The sequence below is a fragment of the Hypanus sabinus genome, assembly GCF_030144855.1.
Source record: "Hypanus sabinus isolate sHypSab1 chromosome 24 unlocalized genomic scaffold, sHypSab1.hap1 SUPER_24_unloc_4, whole genome shotgun sequence".
NCBI lineage: Eukaryota > Metazoa > Chordata > Chondrichthyes > Myliobatiformes > Dasyatidae > Hypanus > Hypanus sabinus.
Window position 1 is genome coordinate 282060 of NW_026778947.1, and position 20271 is coordinate 302330.

Here is a 20271-nt window from a genome sequence, read left to right on the forward strand (position 1 = left end):
GACGGAGACAGGTCTGTGAGCAAGAGCGGGTCTGTGAGCCGGAGACAGGACTGTGAGACGGAGACAGGACTGTGAGACGGAGACCGGACTGTGAGCCGGAGACAGGACTGTGAGACGGAGACAGGTCTGTGAGCAACAGCGGGTCTGTGAGCCGGAGACAGGACTGTGAGCGGGAGACAGGTCTGTGAGCCGGAGGCAGGACTGTGAGCCGGAGGCAGGACTGTGAGCCGGACACAGGTCTGTGAGACTGAGACAGGTCTGTGAGACGGAGACAGGTCAGTGAGACGGAGACAGGTCTGTGAGCCTAGGCCAGGTCTGTGAGACGGAGACAGGTCTGTGAGAGGGAGACAGGTCTGTGAGCCGGGGACTGGTCTGTGAGACAGAGACAAGACTGTGAGCCGGAGAATGGTCTGAGAGCCGGGGACAGGTCTGAGAGCCGGAGACAGGTCTGAAAGCCGGAGACAGGACTGTGAGACATAGACAGGACTGTGAGAGGTAGACAGGTCTGTGAGACGGAGACAGGTCTGTGAGACGGAGACGGCAATGTGCGACGGAGACAGGATTGTGAGCTGGAGACAAATCTGTGAGCCGGAGACAGGACTGTGAGCCGGAGACAGGACTGTGAGACGTAGACAGGACTGTGAGACGTAGACAGCTCTGTGAGACGGAGACAGGTCTGTGAGACGGAGACGGTAATGTGAGCTGGAGACAGGACGGTGAGACATAGACAGCACTGTGCGACGGAGAGAGGATTGTGAGCTGGAGACAGGACTGTGAGCCGGAGACAGGACTGTGAGCCGGAGAGAAGACTGTGGGCCGGAGACAGGTCTGTGAGACGGAGACAGGACTGTGAGCCGGAGACAGGACTGTGAGCCGGAGACAGGACTGTGAGACGTAGACAGGACTGTGAAACGTAGACAGGTCTGTGAGACGGAGACAGGTATGTGAGACAGGGACAGGTCTGTGAGCCGGGGAGAGAACTGTGAGACGGAGACGGGACTGTGAGCTGGAGACAGGACTGTGAGCCGGAGAGAAGACTGTGGGCCGGAGACAGGTCTGTGAGACGGAGACAGGACTGTGAGCCGGAGACAGGACTGTGAGCCGGAGACAGGACTGTGAGACGGAGACAGGTCTGTCAGAAGGAGACAGGTCGGTGAGCCAGAGAGAAGACTGTGGGCCGGAGACAGGACTGTGAGCCGGAGACAGGACTGTGAGCCGGAGAGAAGACTGTGGGCCGGAGACAGGACTGTGAGCCGGAGACAGGACTGTGAGACGTAGACAGGACTGTGAAACGTAGACAGGTCTGTGAGACGGAGACAGGTATGTGAGACAGGGACAGGTCTGTGAGCCGGGGAGAGAACTGTGGGACGGAGACAGGACTGTGAGCTGGAGACAGGACTGTGAGCCGGAGAGAAGACTGTGGGCCGGAGACAGGTCTGTGAGACGGAGACAGGACTGTGAGCCGGAGACAGGACTGTGAGACGGAGACAGGTCTGTCAGGAGGAGACAGGTCTGTGAGCCGGAGACAGGTCCGTGAAACGGAGACAGGTCTGTGAGACGGAGACAGGTCTGTTAGCCGGAGACAGGTCTGTGAGGCGGGGACAGGTCTGTGAGCCGGAGACAGGTCTGTGAGCCGGAGACAGGACTGTGAGACGGAGACAGGTCTGTGAGAAAGAGCGGGTCTGTGAGCCGGAGACAGGACTGTGAGACGGAGACAGGTCTGTGAGCCGGAGACAGGTCTCAGAGCCGGAGTCAGGTCTGTGAGCCGGAGACTGGACTGTGAGACGGAGACAGGACAGTGAGCCGGAGACAGGACTGTGAACCGGAGGCAGGACTGTGAGCCGGAAACAGGTCTGTGAGATGGAGACAGGTCAGTGGACCGAGACAGGTCTGTGAGCCTAGGACAGGTCTGTGAGACGGAGACAGGTCTGTGTGACGGAGACAGGTCTGCGTGAGGGAGACAGGTCTGTGAGCCGGGGACAGGTCTTAGAGCCGGAGTCAGGTCTGTGAGACGGAGACAGGACTGTGAGCCGGAGAGGGGACTGAGAGACGGAGACAGGTCAGTGAGCAAGAGCGGGTCTGTGAGCCGGAGACAGGACTGTGAGACAGAGACAGGTCTGTGAGCCGGAGAGAGGTCTAAGAGCCGCAGTCAGGTCTGCGAGCTGGAGACAGGACTGTGAGACGGAGACAGGACCGTGAGCCGGAGACAGGTCTGTGAGCCGGGGACAGGTCTTAGAGCCGGAGACAGGTCTGTGAGACGGAGACAGGACTGTGAGACGGAGACAGGTCTGTGAGCAAGAGCGGGTCTGTGAGCCGGAGACAGGACTGTGAGACGGAGACAGGACTGTGAGACGGAGACCGGACTGTGAGCCGGAGACAGGACTGTGAGACGGAGACAGGTCTGTGAGCAACAGCGGGTCTGTGAGCCGGAGACAGGACTGTGAGCCGGAGACAGGTCTGTGAGCCGGAGGCAGGACTGTGAGCCGGAGGCAGGACTGTGAGCCGGACACAGGTCTGTGAGACTGAGACAGGTCTGTGAGACGGAGACAGGTCAGTGAGACGGAGACAGGTCTGTGAGCCTAGGCCAGGTCTGTGAGACGGAGACAGGTCTGTGAGAGGGAGACAGGTCTGTGAGCCGGGGACTGGTCTGTGAGACAGAGACAAGACTGTGAGCCGGAGAATGGTCTGAGAGCCGGGGACAGGTCTGAGAGCCGGAGACAGGTCTGAAAGCCGGAGACAGGACTGTGAGACATAGACAGGACTGTGAGAGGTAGACAGGTCTGTGAGACGGAGACAGGTCTGTGAGACGGAGACGGCAATGTGCGACGGAGACAGGATTGTGAGCTGGAGACAAATCTGTGAGCCGGAGACAGGACTGTGAGCCGGAGACAGGACTGTGAGACGTAGACAGGACTGTGAGACGTAGACAGCTCTGTGAGACGGAGACAGGTCTGTGAGACGGAGACGGTAATGTGAGCTGGAGACAGGACGGTGAGACATAGACAGCACTGTGCGACGGAGAGAGGATTGTGAGCTGGAGACAGGACTGTGAGCCGGAGACAGGACTGTGAGCCGGAGAGAAGACTGTGGGCCGGAGACAGGTCTGTGAGACGGAGACAGGACTGTGAGCCGGAGACAGGACTGTGAGCCGGAGACAGGACTGTGAGACGTAGACAGGACTGTGAAACGTAGACAGGTCTGTGAGACGGAGACAGGTATGTGAGACAGGGACAGGTCTGTGAGCCGGGGAGAGAACTGTGAGACGGAGACGGGACTGTGAGCTGGAGACAGGACTGTGAGCCGGAGAGAAGACTGTGGGCCGGAGACAGGTCTGTGAGACGGAGACAGGACTGTGAGCCGGAGACAGGACTGTGAGCCGGAGACAGGACTGTGAGACGGAGACAGGTCTGTCAGAAGGAGACAGGTCGGTGAGCCAGAGAGAAGACTGTGGGCCGGAGACAGGACTGTGAGCCGGAGACAGGACTGTGAGCCGGAGAGAAGACTGTGGGCCGGAGACAGGACTGTGAGCCGGAGACAGGACTGTGAGACGTAGACAGGACTGTGAAACGTAGACAGGTCTGTGAGACGGAGACAGGTATGTGAGACAGGGACAGGTCTGTGAGCCGGGGAGAGAACTGTGGGACGGAGACAGGACTGTGAGCTGGAGACAGGACTGTGAGCCGGAGAGAAGACTGTGGGCCGGAGACAGGTCTGTGAGACGGAGACAGGACTGTGAGCCGGAGACAGGACTGTGAGACGGAGACAGGTCTGTCAGGAGGAGACAGGTCTGTGAGCCGGAGACAGGTCCGTGAAACGGAGACAGGTCTGTGAGACGGAGACAGGTCTGTTAGCCGGAGACAGGTCTGTGAGGCGGGGACAGGTCTGTGAGCCGGAGACAGGTCTGTGAGCCGGAGACAGGACTGTGAGACGGAGACAGGTCTGTGAGAAAGAGCGGGTCTGTGAGCCGGAGACAGGACTGTGAGACGGAGACAGGTCTGTGAGCCGGAGACAGGTCTCAGAGCCGGAGTCAGGTCTGTGAGCCGGAGACTGGACTGTGAGACGGAGACAGGACAGTGAGCCGGAGACAGGACTGTGAACCGGAGGCAGGACTGTGAGCCGGAAACAGGTCTGTGAGATGGAGACAGGTCAGTGGACCGAGACAGGTCTGTGAGCCTAGGACAGGTCTGTGAGACGGAGACAGGTCTGTGTGACGGAGACAGGTCTGCGTGAGGGAGACAGGTCTGTGAGCCGGGGACAGGTCTTAGAGCCGGAGTCAGGTCTGTGAGACGGAGACAGGACTGTGAGCCGGAGAGGGGACTGAGAGACGGAGACAGGTCAGTGAGCAAGAGCGGGTCTGTGAGCCGGAGACAGGACTGTGAGACAGAGACAGGTCTGTGAGCCGGAGAGAGGTCTAAGAGCCGCAGTCAGGTCTGCGAGCTGGAGACAGGACTGTGAGACGGAGACAGGACAGTGAGCCGGAGACAGGTCTGTGAGCCGGGGACAGGTCTTAGAGCCGGAGACAGGTCTGTGAGACGGAGACAGGACTGTGAGACGGAGACAGGTCTGTGAGCCGGGGACAGGTCTTAGAGCCGGAGACAGGTCTGTGAGACGGAGACAGGACTGTGAGCCGGAGAGGGGACTGAGAGACGGAGACAGGTCAGTGAGCAAGAGCGGGTCTGTGAGCCGGAGACAGGACTGTGAGACAGAGACATGTCTGTGAGCCGGAGAGAGGTCTAAGAGCCGCAGTCAGGTCTGCGAGCTGGAGACAGGACTGTGAGACGGAGACAGGACTGTGAGACGGAGACAGGACAGTGAGCCGGACACAGGTCTGTGAGCCGGAGGCAGGTCTGTGAGCCGGAGACAGGACTGTGAGCCGGAGACAGGACTGTGAGACGGAGACAGGTCAGTGAGCAAGAACGGGTCTTTGAGCCGGAGACAGGACTGTGAGCCGGAGACTGGGCTGTGAGCCGGACACAGGTCCGTGAGACGGAGACAGGTCCGTGAGACGGAGACAGGTCCGTGAGACGGAGACAGGTCAGTGAGACGGAGACAGGTCTGTGAGCCTAGGCCAGGTCTGTGAGACGCAGACAGGTCTGTGAGAGGGAGGCAGGTCTGTGAGCCGGGGACTGGTCAGTGAGACAGAGACAAGACTGTGAGCCGGAGAATGGTCTGAGAGCCGGGGACAGGTCTGAGAGCCGGAGACAGGTCTGAGAGCCGGAGACAGGTCTGTGAGCCGGAGACAGGACTGTGAGCCGGAGACAGGACTGTGAGACGTAGACAGGACTGTGAGACGTAGACAGGTCTGTGAGACGGAGACAGGTCTGAGAGACAGGGACAGGTCTGTGAGACGGAGACGGCAATGTGCGACGGAGACAGGATTGTGAGCCGGAGATAAGTCTGTGAGCCGGAGACAGGACTGTGAGCCGGAGACAGGACTGTGAGACGGAGACTGATCTGTCAGAAGGAGACAGGTCGGTGAGCCGGAGACAGGTCCGTGAAACGGAGACAGGTCTGTTAGCCGGAGACAGGTCTGTGAGGCGGGGACAGGTCTGTGAGCCGGAGACAGGTCTGTGAGCCGGAGACAGGACTGTGAGACGGAGACAGGTCTGTGAGCAAGAGCGGGTCAGTGAGCCGGAGACAGGACTCTGAGACGGAGACAGGTCTGTGAGCCGGAGACAGGTCTCAGAGCCGCAGTCAGGACTGTGAGCCGGAGACCGGACTGTGAGACAGAGACAGGACAGTGAGCCGGAGACAGGACTGTGAACCGGAGGCAGGACTGTGAGCCGGAAACAGGTCTGTGAGATGGAGACAGGTCAGTGAGACGGAGACAGGTCCGTGAGAGGGAGACAGGTCAGTGGACCGAGACAGGTCTGTGAGCCTAGGACAGGTCTGTGAGACGGAGACAGGTCCGTGAGACGGAGACAGGTCTGTGAGACGGAGACAGGTCTGTGAGACGGAGACAGGTCTGTGAGCCTAGGCCAGGTCTGTGAGAGGGAGACAGGTCTGTGAGCCGGGGACAGGTCTGAGAGCCGGAGACAGGTCTGAAAGCCGGAGACAGGACTGTGAGACATAGACAGGACTGTGAGACGTAGACAGGTCTGTGAGACGGAGACAGGTCTGTGAGACAGGGACAGGTCTGTGAGACGGAGACGGCAATGTGCGACGGAGACAGGATTGTGAGCTGGAGACAAGTCTGTGAGCTGGAGACAGGACTGTGAGCCAGAGACAGGACTGTGAGACGTAGACAGGACTGTGAGACGTAGACAGCTCTGTGAGACGGAGACAGGTCTGTGAGATGGAGACGGTACTGTGAGCTGGAGACAGGACTGTGAGACATAGACAGCACTGTGCGACGGAGAGAGGATTGTGAGCTGGAGACAGGACTGTGAGCCGGAGACAGGACTGTGAGACGTAGACAGGACTTTGAAACGTAGACAGGTCTGTGAGACGGAGACAGGTATGTGAGACAGGGACAGGTCTGTGAGCCGGGGAGAGAACTGTGGGACGGAGACAGGACTGTGAGCTGGAGACAGGACTGTGAGCCGGAGAGAAGACTGTGGGCCGGAGACAGGTCTGTGAGACGGAGACATGGACTGTGAGCCGGAGACAGGACTGTGAGACGGAGACAGGTCTGTCAGGAGGAGACAGGTCTGTGAGCCGGAGACAGGTCCGTGAAACGGAGACAGGTCTGTGAGACGGAGACAGGTCTGTTAGCCGGAGACAGGTCTGTGAGGCGGGGACAGGTCTGTGAGCCGGAGACAGGTCTGTGAGCCGGAGACAGGACTGTGAGACGGAGACAGGTCTGTGAGCAAGAGCGGGTCTGTGAGCCGGAGACAGTACTGTGAGACGGAGACAGGTCTGTGAGCCGGAGACAGGTCTCAGAGCCGGAGTCAGGTCTGTGAGCCGGAGACTGGACTGTGAGACGGAGACAGGACAGTGAGCCGGAGACAGGACTGTGAACCGGAGGCAGGACTGTGAGCCGGAAACAGGTCTGTGAGATGGAGACAGGTCAGTGGACCGAGACAGGTCTGTGAGCCTAGGACAGGTCTGTGAGACGGAGACAGGTCTGTGTGACGGAGACAGGTCTGTGTGAGGGAGACAGGTCTGTGAGCCGGGGACAGGTCTTAGAGCCGGAGACAGGTCTGTGAGACGGAGAAGGACTGTGAGCCGGAGAGGGGACTGAGAGACGGAGACAGGTCAGTGAGCAAGAGCGGGTCGGTGAGCCGGAGACAGGACTGTGAGACAGAGACAGGTCTGTGAGCCGGAGACAGGACTGTGAGACAGAGACAGGTCTGTGAGCCGGAGAGAGGTCTAAGAGCCGGAGACAGGACTGTGAGACGGAGACAGGACTGTGAGACGGAGACAGGACAGTGAGCCGGAGACAGGTCTGTGAGCCGGAGAGAGGTCTAAGAGCCGCAGTCAGGTCTGCGAGCTGGAGACAGGACTGTGAGACGGAGACAGGACAGTGAGACGGAGACAGGACTGTGTGACGGAGTCAGGTCTGTGAGACGGAGACAGGACTGTGAGCCGGAGAGGGGACTGAGAGACGGAGACAGGTCAGTGAGCAAGAGCGGGTCTGTGAGACGGAGACAGGTCTGTGAGCCGGAGAGAGGTCTAAGAGCCGCAGTCAGGTCTGCGAGCTGGAGACAGGACTGTGAGACGGAGACAGGTCTGTGAGCCGGAGACAGGACAGTGAACCGGAGACAGGACTGTGAGACGGAGACAGGTCTGTGAGCCGGAGACAGGACAGTGAACCGGAGACAGGTCTGTGAGCTGGAGGCAGGTCCGTGAGACGGAGACAGGACTGTGAGACGGAGACAGGTCAGTGAGACGGAGACAGGACTGTGAGACGGAGACAGGACAGTGAGCCGGAGACAGGACTGTGAGACGGAGACAGGACAGTGAGCCGGAGACAGGTCAGTGAGACGGAGACAGGTCAGTGAGACGGAGACAGGACTGTGAGAAGGAGACAGGACTGTGAGACGGAGACAGGTCAGTGAGACGGAGACAGGACTGTGAGACGGAGACAGGACAGTGAGCCGGAGACAGGTCTGTGAGACGGAGACAGGTCAGTGAGACGGAGACAGGACTGTGAGAAGGAGACAGGACTGTGAGACGGAGACAGGTCAGTGAGACGGAGACAGGACTGTGAGACGGAGACAGGACAGTGAGCCGGAGACAGGTCTGTGAGCCGGAGGCAGGTCTGTGAGCCGGAGACAGGACTGTGAATCGGAGGCAGGACTGTGAGCCGGAAACAGGTCTGTGAGATGGAGACAGGTCAGTGGACCGAGACAGGTCTGTGAGCTTAGGACAGGTCTGTGAGACGGAGACAGGTCTGTGTGACGGAGACAGGTCTGTGTGAGGGAGACAGGTCTGTGAGCCGGGGACAGGTCTTAGAGCCGGAGACAGGTCTGTGAGACGGAGACAGGACTGTGAGCCGGAGAGGGGACTGAGAGACGGAGACAGGTCAGTGAGCAAGAGCGGGTCTGTGAGCCGGAGACAGGACTGTGAGACAGAGACAGGTCTGTGAGCCGGAGAGAGGTCTAAGAGCCGCAGTCAGGTCTGCGAGCTGGAGACAGGACTGTGAGACGGAGACAGGACTGTGAGACGGAGACAGGACAGTGAGCCGGAGACAGGTCTGTGAGCCGGAGGCAGGTCTGTGAGCCGGAGACAGTACTGTGAGCCGGAGACAGGACTGTGAGAAGGAGACAGGTCAGTGAGCAAGAACGGGTCTGTGAGCCGGAGACAGGACTGTGAGCCGGAGACTGGGCTGTGAGCCGGACACAGGTCCATGAGACGGAGACAGGTCCGTGAGACGGAGACAGGTTCGTGAGACGGAGACAGGTCAGTGAGACGGAGACAGGTCTGTGAGCCTAGGCCAGGTCTGTGAGACGCAGACAGGTCTGTGAGAGGGAGGCAGGTCTGTGAGCCGGGGACTGGTCAGTGAGACAGAGACAAGACTGTGAGCCGGAGAATGGTCTGAGAGCCGGGGACAGGTCTGAGAGCCGGAGACAGGTCTGAGAGCCGGAGACAGGTCTGTGAGCCGGAGACAGGACTGTGAGCCGGAGACAGGACTGTGAGACGTAGACAGGACTGTGAGACGTAGACAGGTCTGTGAGACGGAGACAGGTCTGAGAGACAGGGACAGGTCTGTGAGACGGAGACGGCAATGTGCGACGGAGACAGGATTGTGAGCCGGAGACAAGTCAGTGAGCCGGAGACAGGACTGTGAGCCGGAGACAGGACTGTGAGACGGAGACAGATCTGTCAGAAGGAGACAGGTCGGTGAGCCGGAGACAGGTCCGTGAAACGGAGACAGGTCTGTTAGCCGGAGACAGGTCTGTGAGGCGGGGACAGGTCTGTGAGCCGGAGACAGGACTGTGAGACGGAGACAGGACTGTGAGACGGAGACAGGACAGTGAGCCGGAGACAGGTCTGTGAGACGGAGACAGGTATGTGAGACACGGACAGGTCTGTGAGCCGGGGAGAGAACTGTGGGACGGAGACAGGACTGTGAGCTGGAGACAGGACTGTGAGCCGGAGAGAAGACTGTGGGCCGGAGACAGGTCTGTGAGACGGAGACAGGACTGTGAGCCGGAGACAGGACTGTGAGACGGAGACAGGTCTGTCAGGAGGAGACAGGTCTGTGAGCCGGAGACAGGTCCGTGAAACGGATTCAGGTCTGTGAGACGGAGACAGGTCTGTTAGCCGGAGACAGGTCTGTGAGGCGGGGACAGGTCTGTGAGCCGGAGACAGGTCTGTGAGCCGGAGACAGGACTGTGAGACGGAGACAGGTCTGTGAGAAAGAGCGGGTCTGTGAGCCGGAGACAGGACTGTGAGACGGAGACAGGTCTGTGAGCCGGAGACAGGTCTCAGAGCCGGAGTCAGGTCTGTGAGCCGGAGACTGGACTGTGAGACGGAGACAGGACAGTGAGCCGGAGACAGGACTGTGAACCGGAGGCAGGACTGTGAGCCGGAAACAGGTCTGTGAGATGGAGACAGGTCAGTGGACCGAGACAGGTCTGTGAGCCTAGGACAGGTCTTAGAGCCGGAGACAGGTCTGTGAGACGGAGACAGGACTGTGAGACGGAGACAGGTCTGTGAGCCGGGGACAGGTCTTAGAGCCGGAGACAGGTCTGTGAGACGGAGACAGGACTGTGAGCCGGAGAGGGGACTGAGAGACGGAGACAGGTCAGTGAGCAAGAGCGGGTCTGTGAGCCGGAGACAGGACTGTGAGACAGAGACAGGTCTGTGAGCCGGAGAGAGGTCTAAGAGCCGCAGTCAGGTCTGCGAGCTGGAGACAGGACTGTGAGACGGAGACAGGACTGTGAGACGGAGACAGGACAGTGAGCCGGAGACAGGTCTGTGAGCCGGAGGCAGGTCTGTGAGCCGGAGACAGGACTGTGAGCCGGAGACAGGACTGTGAGACGGAGACAGGTCAGTGAGCAAGAACGGGTCTGTGAGCCGGAGACAGGACTGTGAGCCGGAGACTGGGCTGTGAGCCGGACACAGGTCCGTGAGACGGAGACAGGTCTGTGAGCCTAGGCCAGGTCTGTGAGACGCAGACAGGTCTGTGAGAGGGAGGCAGGTCTGTGAGCCGGGGACTGGTCAGTGAGACAGAGAGAAGACTGTGAGCCGGAGAATGGTCTGAGAGCCGGGGACAGGTCTGAGAGCCGGAGACAGGTCTGAGAGCCGGAGACAGGTCTGTGAGCCGGAGACAGGACTGTGAGCCGGAGACAGGACTGTGAGACGTAGACAGGACTGTGAGACGTAGACAGGTCTGTGAGACGGAGACAGGTCTGAGAGACAGGGACAGGTCTGTGAGACGGAGACGGCAATGTGCGACGGAGACAGGATTGTGAGCCGGAGACAAGTCAGTGAGCCGGAGACAGGACTGTGAGCCGGAGACAGGACTGTGAGACGGAGACAGATCTGTCAGAAGGAGACAGGTCGGTGAGCCGGAGACAGGTCCGTGAAACGGAGAGAGGTCTGTTAGCCGGAGACAGGTCTGTGAGGCGGGGACAGGTCTGTGAGCCGGAGACAGGACTGTGAGACGGAGACAGGACTGTGAGACGGAGACAGGACAGTGAGCCGGAGACAGGTCTGTGAGACGGAGACAGGTATGTGAGACACGGACAGGTCTGTGAGCCGGGGAGAGAACTGTGGGACGGAGACAGGACTGTGAGCTGGAGACAGGACTGTGAGCCGGAGAGAAGACTGTGGGCCGGAGACAGGTCTGTGAGACGGAGACAGGACTGTGAGCCGGAGACAGGACTGTGAGACGGAGACAGGTCTGTCAGGAGGAGACAGGTCTGTGAGCCGGAGACAGGTCCGTGAAACGGAGACAGGTCTGTGAGACGGAGACAGGTCTGTTAGCCGGAGACAGGTCTGTGAGGCGGGGACAGGTCTGTGAGCCGGAGACAGGTCTGTGAGCCGGAGACAGGACTGTGAGACGGAGACAGGTCTGTGAGACGGAGACAGGTCTGTGAGAAAGAGCGGGTCTGTGAGCCGGAGACAGGACTGTGAGACGGAGACAGGTCTGTGAGCCGGAGACAGGTCTCAGAGCCGGAGTCAGGTCTGTGAGCCGGAGACTGGACTGTGAGACGGAGACAGGACAGTGAGCCGGAGACAGTACTGTGAACCGGAGGCAGGACTGTGAGCCGGAAACAGGTCTGTGAGATGGAGACAGGTCAGTGGACCGAGACAGGTCTGTGAGCCTAGGACAGGTCTTAGAGCCGGAGACAGGTCTGTGAGACGGAGACAGGACTGTGAGACGGAGACAGGTCTGTGAGCCGGGGACAGGTCTTAGAGCCGGAGACAGGTCTGTGAGACGGAGACAGGACTGTGAGCCGGAGAGGGGACTGAGAGACGGAGACAGGTCAGTGAGCAAGAGCGGGTCTGTGAGCCGGAGACAGGACTGTGAGACAGAGACAGGTCTGTGAGCCGGAGAGAGGTCTAAGAGCCGCAGTCAGGTCTGCGAGCTGGAGACAGGACTGTGAGACGGAGACAGGACTGTGAGACGGAGACAGGACAGTGAGCCGGAGACAGGTCTGTGAGCCGGAGGCAGGTCTGTGAGCCGGAGACAGGACTGTGAGCCGGAGACAGGACTGTGAGACGGAGACAGGTCAGTGAGCAAGAACGGGTCTGTGAGCCGGAGACAGGACTGTGAGCCGGAGACTGGGCTGTGAGCCGGACACAGGTCCGTGAGACGGAGACAGGTCCGTGAGACGGAGACAGGTCCGTGAGACGGAGACAGGTCAGTGAGACGGAGACAGGTCTGTGAGCCTAGGCCAGGTCTGTGAGACGCAGACAGGTCTGTGAGAGGGAGGCAGGTCTGTGAGCCGGGGACTGGTCAGTGAGACAGAGACAAGACTGTGAGCCGGAGAATGGTCTGAGAGCCGGGGACAGGTCTGAGAGCCGGAGACAGGTCTGAGAGCCGGAGACAGGTCTGTGAGCCGGAGACAGGACTGTGAGCCGGAGACAGGACTGTGAGACGTAGACAGGACTGTGAGACGTAGACAGGTCTGTGAGACGGAGACAGGTCTGAGAGACAGGGACAGGTCTGTGAGACGGAGACGGCAATGTGCGACGGAGACAGGATTGTGAGCCGGAGATAAGTCTGTGAGCCGGAGACAGGACTGTGAGCCGGAGACAGGACTGTGAGACGGAGACTGATCTGTCAGAAGGAGACAGGTCGGTGAGCCGGGGAGAGAACTGTGGGACGGAGACAGGACTGTGATCTGGAGACAGGACTGTGAGCCGGAGAGAAGACTGTGGGCCGGAGACAGGTCTGTGAGACGGAGACATGGACTGTGAGCCGGAGACAGGACTGTGAGACGGAGACAGGTCTGTCAGGAGGAGACAGGTCTGTGAGCCGGAGACAGGTCCGTGAAACGGAGACAGGTCTGTGAGACGGAGACAGGTCTGTTAGCCGGAGACAGGTCTGTGAGGCGGGGACAGGTCTGTGAGCCGGAGACAGGTCTGTGAGCCGGAGACAGGACTGTGAGACGGAGACAGGTCTGTGAGCAAGAGCGGGTCTGTGAGCCGGAGACAGTACTGTGAGACGGAGACAGGTCTGTGAGCCGGAGACAGGTCTCAGAGCCGGAGTCAGGTCTGTGAGCCGGAGACTGGACTGTGAGACGGAGACAGGACAGTGAGCCGGAGACAGGACTGTGAACCGGAGGCAGGACTGTGAGCCGGAAACAGGTCTGTGAGATGGAGACAGGTCAGTGGACCGAGACAGGTCTGTGAGGCTAGGACAGGTCTGTGAGACGGAGACAGGTCTGTGTGACGGAGACAGGTCTGTGTGAGGGAGACAGGTCTGTGAGCCGGGGACAGGTCTTAGAGCCGGAGACAGGTCTGTGAGACGGAGACAGGACTGTGAGCCGGAGAGGGGACTGAGAGACGGAGACAGGTCAGTGAGCAAGAGCGGGTCTGTGAGCCGGAGACAGGACTGTGAGACAGAGACAGGTCTGTGAGCCGGAGACAGGACTGTGAGACAGAGACAGGACTGTGAGACAGAGACAGGTCTGTGAGCCGGAGACAGGACTGAGAGACGGAGACAGGACTGTGAGACGGAGACAGGACAGTGAGCCGGAGACAGGTCTGTGAGCCGGAGACAGGACTGTGAGACAGAGACAGGTCTGTGAGCCGGAGAGAGGTCTAAGAGCCGCAGTCAGGTCTGCGAGCTGGAGACAGGACTGTGAGACGGAGACAGGACTGTGAGACGGAGACAGGACAGTGAGCCGGAGACAGGTCTGTGAGCCGGAGAGAGGTCTAAGAGCCGCAGTCAGGTCTGCGAGCTGGAGACAGGACTGTGAGACGGAGACAGGACTGTGAGATGGAGACAGGACTGTGAGACGGAGACAGGACTGTGAGACGGAGACAGGACAGTGAGCCGGAGACAGGTCTGTGAGACGGAGACAGGACAGTGAGACGGAGACAGGACTGTGTGACGGAGACAGGTCTGTGAGACGGAGACAGGACTGTGAGCCGGAGAGGGGACTGAGAGACGGAGACAGGTCAGTGAGCAAGAGCGGGTCTGTGAGCCGGAGACAGGACTGTGAGACAGAGACAGGTCTGTGAGCCGGAGAGAGGTCTAAGAGCCGCAGTCAGGTCTGCGAGCTGGAGACAGGACTGTGAGACGGAGACAGGACAGTGAGCCGGAGACAGGTCTGTGAGCCGGGGACAGGTCTTAGAGCCGGAGACAGGTCTGTGAGACGGAGACAGGACTGTGAGACGGAGACAGGTCTGTGAGCCGGGGACAGGTCTTAGAGCCGGAGACAGGTCTGTGAGACGGAGACAGGTCTGTGAGACGGAGACAGGACTGTGAGCCGGAGAGGGGACTGAGAGACGGAGACAGGTCAGTGAGCAAGAGCGGGTCTGTGAGCCGGAGACAGGACTGTGAGACAGAGACAGGTCTGTGAGCCGGAGAGAGGTCTAAGAGCCGCAGTCAGGTCTGCGAGCTGGAGACAGGACTGTGAGACGGAGACAGGACTGTGAGACGGAGACAGGACAGTGAGCCGGAGACAGGTCTGTGTGCCGGAGGCAGGTCTGTGAGCCGGAGACAGGACTGTGAGCCGGAGACAGGACTGTGAGACGGAGACAGGTCAGTGAGCAAGAACGGGTCTGTGAGCCGGAGACAGGACTGTGAGCCGGAGACTGGGCTGTGAGCCGGACACAGGTCCGTGAGACGGAGACAGGTCTGTGAGACGGAGACAGGTCCGTGAGACGGAGACAGGTCAGTGAGACGGAGACAGGTCTGTGAGCCTAGGCCAGGTCTGTGAGACGCAGACAGGTCTGTGAGAGGGAGGCAGGTCTGTGAGCCGGGGACTGGTCAGTGAGACAGAGACAAGACTGTGAGCCGGAGAATGGTCTGAGAGCCGGGGACAGGTCTGAGAGCCGGAGACAGGTCTGAGAGCCGGAGACAGGTCTGTGAGCCGGAGACAGGACTGTGAGCCGGAGACAGGACTGTGAGACGTAGACAGGACTGTGAGACGTAGACAGGTCTGTGAGACGGAGACAGGTCTGAGAGACAGGGACAGGTCTGTGAGACGGAGACGGCAATGTGCGACGGAGACAGGATTGTGAGCCGGAGATAAGTCTGTGAGCCGGAGACAGGACTGTGAGCCGGAGACAGGACTGTGAGACGGAGACTGATCTGTCAGAAGGAGACAGGTCGGTGAGCCGGAGACAGGTCCGTGAAACGGAGACAGGTCTGTTAGCCGGAGACAGGTCTGTGAGGCGGGGACAGGTCTGTGAGCCGGAGACAGGACTCTGAGACGGAGACAGGTCTGTGAGCCGGAGACAGGTCTCAGAGCCGGAGTCAGGACTGTGAGCCGGAGACCGGACTGTGAGACAGAGACAGGACAGTGAGCCGGAGACAGGACTGTGAACCGGAGGCAGGACTGTGAGCCGGAAACAGGTCTGTGAGATGGAGACAGGTCAGTGAGACGGAGACAGGTCCGTGAGAGGGAGACAGGTCAGTGGACCGAGACAGGTCTGTGAGCCTAGGACAGGTCTGTGAGACGGAGACAGGTCCGTGAGACGGAGACAGGTCTGTGAGACGGAGACAGGTCTGTGAGACGGAGACAGGTCTGTGAGCCTAGGCCAGGTCTGTGAGAGGGAGACAGGTCTGTGAGCCGGGGACTGGTCTGTGAGACAGAGACAAGACTGTGAGCCGGAGAATGGTCTGAGAGCCGGGGACAGGTCTGAGAGCCGGAGACAGGTCTGAAAGCCGGAGACAGGACTGTGAGACATAGACAGGACTGTGAGACGTAGACAGGTCTGTGAGACGGAGACAGGTCTGTGAGACAGGGACAGGTCTGTGAGACGGAGACGGCAATGTGCGACGGAGAGAGGATTGTGAGCTGGAGACAAGTCTGTGAGCTGGAGACAGGACTGTGAGCCAGAGACAGGACTGTGAGACGTAGACAAGACTGTGAGACGTAGACAGCTCTGTGAGACGGAGACAGGTCTGTGAGATGGAGACGGTACTGTGAGCTGGAGACAGGACTGTGAGACATAGACAGCACTGTGCGACGGAGAGAGGATTGTGAGCTGGAGACAGGACTATGAGCCGGAGACAGGACTGTGAGACGTAGACAGGACTGTGAAACGTAGACAGGTCTGTGAGACGGAGACAGGTATGTGAGACAGGGATAGGTCTGTGAGCCGGGGAGAGAACTGTGGGACGGAGACAGGACTGTGAGCTGGAGACAGGACTGTGAGCCGGAGAGAAGACTGTGGGCCGGAGACAGGTCTGTGAGACGGAGACATGGACTGTGAGCCGGAGACAGGACTGTGAGACGGAGACAGGTCTGTCAGGAGGAGACAGGTCTGTGAGCCGGAGACAGGTCCGTGAAACGGAGACAGGTCTGTGAGACGGAGACAGGTCTGTTAGCCGGAGACAGGTCTGTGAGGCGGGGACAGGTCTGTGAGCCGGAGAAAGGTCTGTGAGCCGGAGACAGGACTGTGAGACGGAGACAGGTCTGTGAGCAAGAGCGGGTCTGTGAGCCGGAGACAGTACTGTGAGACGGAGACAGGTCTGTGAGCCGGAGACAGGTCTCAGAGCCGGAGTCAGGTCTGTGAGCCGGAGACTGGACTGTGAGACGGAGACAGGACAGTGAGCCGGAGACAGGACTGTGAACCGGAGGCAGGAATGTGAGCCGGAAACAGGTCTGTGAGATGGAGACAGGTCAGTGGACCGAGACAGGTCTGTGAGCCTAGGACAGGTCTGTGAGACGGAGACAGGTCTGTGTGACGGAGACAGGTCTGTGTGAGGGAGACAGGTCTGTGAGCCGGGGACAGGTCTTAGAGCCGGAGACAGGTCTGTGAGACGGAGACAGGACTGTGAGCCGGAGAGGGGACTGAGAGACGGAGACAGGTCAGTGAGCAAGAGCGGGTCTGTGAGCCGGAGACAGGACTGTGAGACAGAGACAGGTCTGTGAGCCGGAGACAGGACTGTGAGACAGAGACAGGTCTGTGAGCCGGAGAGAGGTCTAAGAGCCGCAGTCAGGTCTGCGAGCTGGAGACAGGACTGTGAGACGGAGACAGGACAGTGAGACGGAGACAGGACTGTGTGACGGAGACAGGTCTGTGAGACGGAGACAGGACTGTGAGCCGGAGAGGGGACTGAGAGACGGAGACAGGTCAGTGAGCAAGAGCGGGTCTGTGAGACGGAGACAGGTCTGTGAGCCGGAGACAGGTCTGTGAGACGGAGACAGGACTGTGAGCCGGAGAGGGGACTGAGAGACGGAGACAGGTCAGTGAGCAAGAGCGGGTCTGTGAGCCGGAGACAGGACTGTCAGACAGAGACAGGTCTGTGAGCCAGAGAGAGGTCTAAGAGCCGCAGTCAGGTCTGCGAGCTGGAGACAGGACTATGAGACAGAGACAGGACAGTGAACCGGAGACAGGTCTGTGAGCCGGAGGCAGGTCCGTGAGACGGAGACAGGACTGTGAGATGGAGACAGGTCAGTGAGACGGAGACAGGACTGTGAGACGGAGACAGGACTGTGAGCCGGAGACCGAACTGTGAGACGGAGACAGGTCCGTGAGCAAGAGCGGGTCTGTGAGCCGGAGATAGGACTGTGAGACGGAGTCAGGTCTGTGAGCCGGAGACAGGTCTCAGAGCCGGAGTCAGGTCTGTGAGCCAGAGACCGGACTGTGAGACGGAGACAGGACTGTGAGCCGGAGAATGGTCTGAGCTGGGGATAGGTCTGTGAGACGGAGACAGGACTGAGTGCCGGAGTCAGGACTGAGAGGCGGAGACAGGACTGTGAGACGTAGACAGGACTGTGAGACGTAGACAAGTCTGTGAGACGGAGACAGGTCTGAGAGCCGGGGACTGGTCTGTGAGACGGAGACAGGACTGTGAGCCGGAGACAGGACTGTGAGACGGAGACAGATCTGTCAGAAGGAGACAGGTCGGTGAGCCGGAGACAGGTCCGTGAAACGGAGACAGGTCTGTTAGCCGGAGACAGGTCTGTGAGGCGGGGACAGGTCTGTGAGCCGGAGACAGGTCTGTGAGCCGGAGACAGGACTGTGAGACGGAGACAGGTCTGTGAGCAAGAGCGGGTCTGTGAGCCGGAGACAGGACTCTGAGACGGAGACAGGTCAGTGAGCCGGAGACAGGTCTCAGAGCCGGAGTCAGGTCTGTGAGCCGGAGACTGGACTGTGAGACGGAGACAGGACAGTGAGCCGGAGACAGGACTGTGAACCGGAGGCAGGAATGTGAGCCGGAAACAGGTCTGTGAGATGGAGACAGGTCAGTGGACCGAGACAGGTCTGTGAGCCTAGGACAGGTCTGTGAGACGGAGACAGGTCTGTGTGACGGAGACAGGTCTGTGTGAGGGAGACAGGTCTGTGAGCCGGGGACAGGTCTTAGAGCCGGAGACAGGTCTGTGAGACGGAGACAGGACTGTGAGCCGGAGAGGGGACTGAGAGACGGAGACAGGTCAGTGAGCAAGAGCGGGTCTGTGAGCCGGAGACAGGACTGTGAGACAGAGACAGGTCTGTGAGCCGGAGACAGGACTGTGAGACAGAGACAGGTCTGTGAGCCGGAGAGAGGTCTAAGAGCCGCAGTCAGGTCTGCGAGCTGGAGACAGGACTGTGAGACGGAGACAGGACAGTGAGACGGAGACAGGACTGTGTGACGGAGACAGGTCTGTGAGACGGAGACAGGACTGTGAGCCGGAGAGGGGACTGAGAGACGGAGACAGGTCAGTGAGCAAGAGCGGGTCTGTGAGACGGAGACAGGTCTGTGAGCCGGAGACAGGTCTGTGAGACGGAGACAGGACTGTGAGCCGGAGAGGGGACTGAGAGACGGAGACTGGTCAGTGAGCAAGAGCGGGTCTGTGAGCCGGAGACAGGACTGTCAGACAGAGACAGGTCTGTGAGCCGGAGAGAGGTCTAAGAGCCGCAGTCAGGTCTGCGAGCTGGAGACAGGACTATGAGACAGAGACAGGACAGTGAACCGGAGACAGGTCTGTGAGCCGGAGGCAGGTCCGTGAGACGGAGACAGGACTGTGAGATGGAGACAGGTCAGTGAGACGGAGACAGGACTGTGAGACGGAGACAGGACAGTGAGCCGGAGACAGGACTGTGAGACGGAGACAGGACAGTGAGCCGAAGACAGGTCAGTGAGACGGAGACAGGTCAGTGAGACGGAGACAGGACTGTGAGAAGGAGACAGGACTGTGAGACGGAGACAGGTCAGTGAGACGGAGACAGGACTGTGAGACGGAGACAGGACAGTGAGCCGGAGACAGGTCTGTGAGACGGAGACAGGTCAGTGAGACGGAGACAGGACTGTGAGAAGGAGACAGGACTGTGAGACGGAGACAGGTCAGTGAGACGGAGACAGGACTGTGAGACGGAGACAGGACAGTGAGCCGGAGACAGGTCTGTGAGCCGGAGGCAGGTCTGTGAGCCGGAGACAGGACTGTGAATCGGAGGCAGGACTGTGAGCCGGAAACAGGTCTGTGAGATGGAGACAGGTCAGTGGACCGAGACAGGTCTGTGAGCCTAGGACAGGTCTGTGAGACGGAGACAGGTCTGTGTGACGGAGACAGGTCTGTGTGAGGGAGACAGGTCTGTGAGCCGGGGACAGGTCTTAGAGCCGGAGACAGGTCTGTGAGACGGAGACAGGACTGTGAGCCGGAGAGGGGACTGAGAGACGGAGACAGGTCAGTGAGCAAGAGCGGGTCTGTGAGCCGGAGACAGGACTGTGAGACAGAGACAGGTCTGTGAGCCGGAGAGAGGTCTAAGAGCCGCAGTCAGGTCTGCGAGCTGGAGACAGGACTGTGAGACGGAGACAGGACTGTGAGACGGAGACAGGACAGTGAGCCGGAGACAGGTCTGTGAGCCGGAGGCAGGTCTGTGAGCCGGAGACAGGACTGTGAGCCGGAGACAGGACTGTGAGACGGAGACAGTTATGTGAGCAAGAACGGGTCTGTGAGCCGGAGACAGGACTGTGAGCCGGAGACTGGGCTGTGAGCCGGACACAGGTCCGTGAGACGGAGACAGGTCCGTGAGACGGAGACAGGTTCGTGAGACGGAGACAGGTCAGTGAGACGGAGACAGGTCTGTGAGCCTAGGCCAGGTCTGTGAGACGCAGACAGGTCTGTGAGAGGGAGGCAGGTCTGTGAGCCGGGGACTGGTCAGTGAGACAGAGACAAGACTGTGAGCCGGAGAATGGTCTGAGAGCCGGGGACAGGTCTGAGAGCCGGAGACAGGTCTGAGAGCCGGAGACAGGACTGTGAGACGGAGACA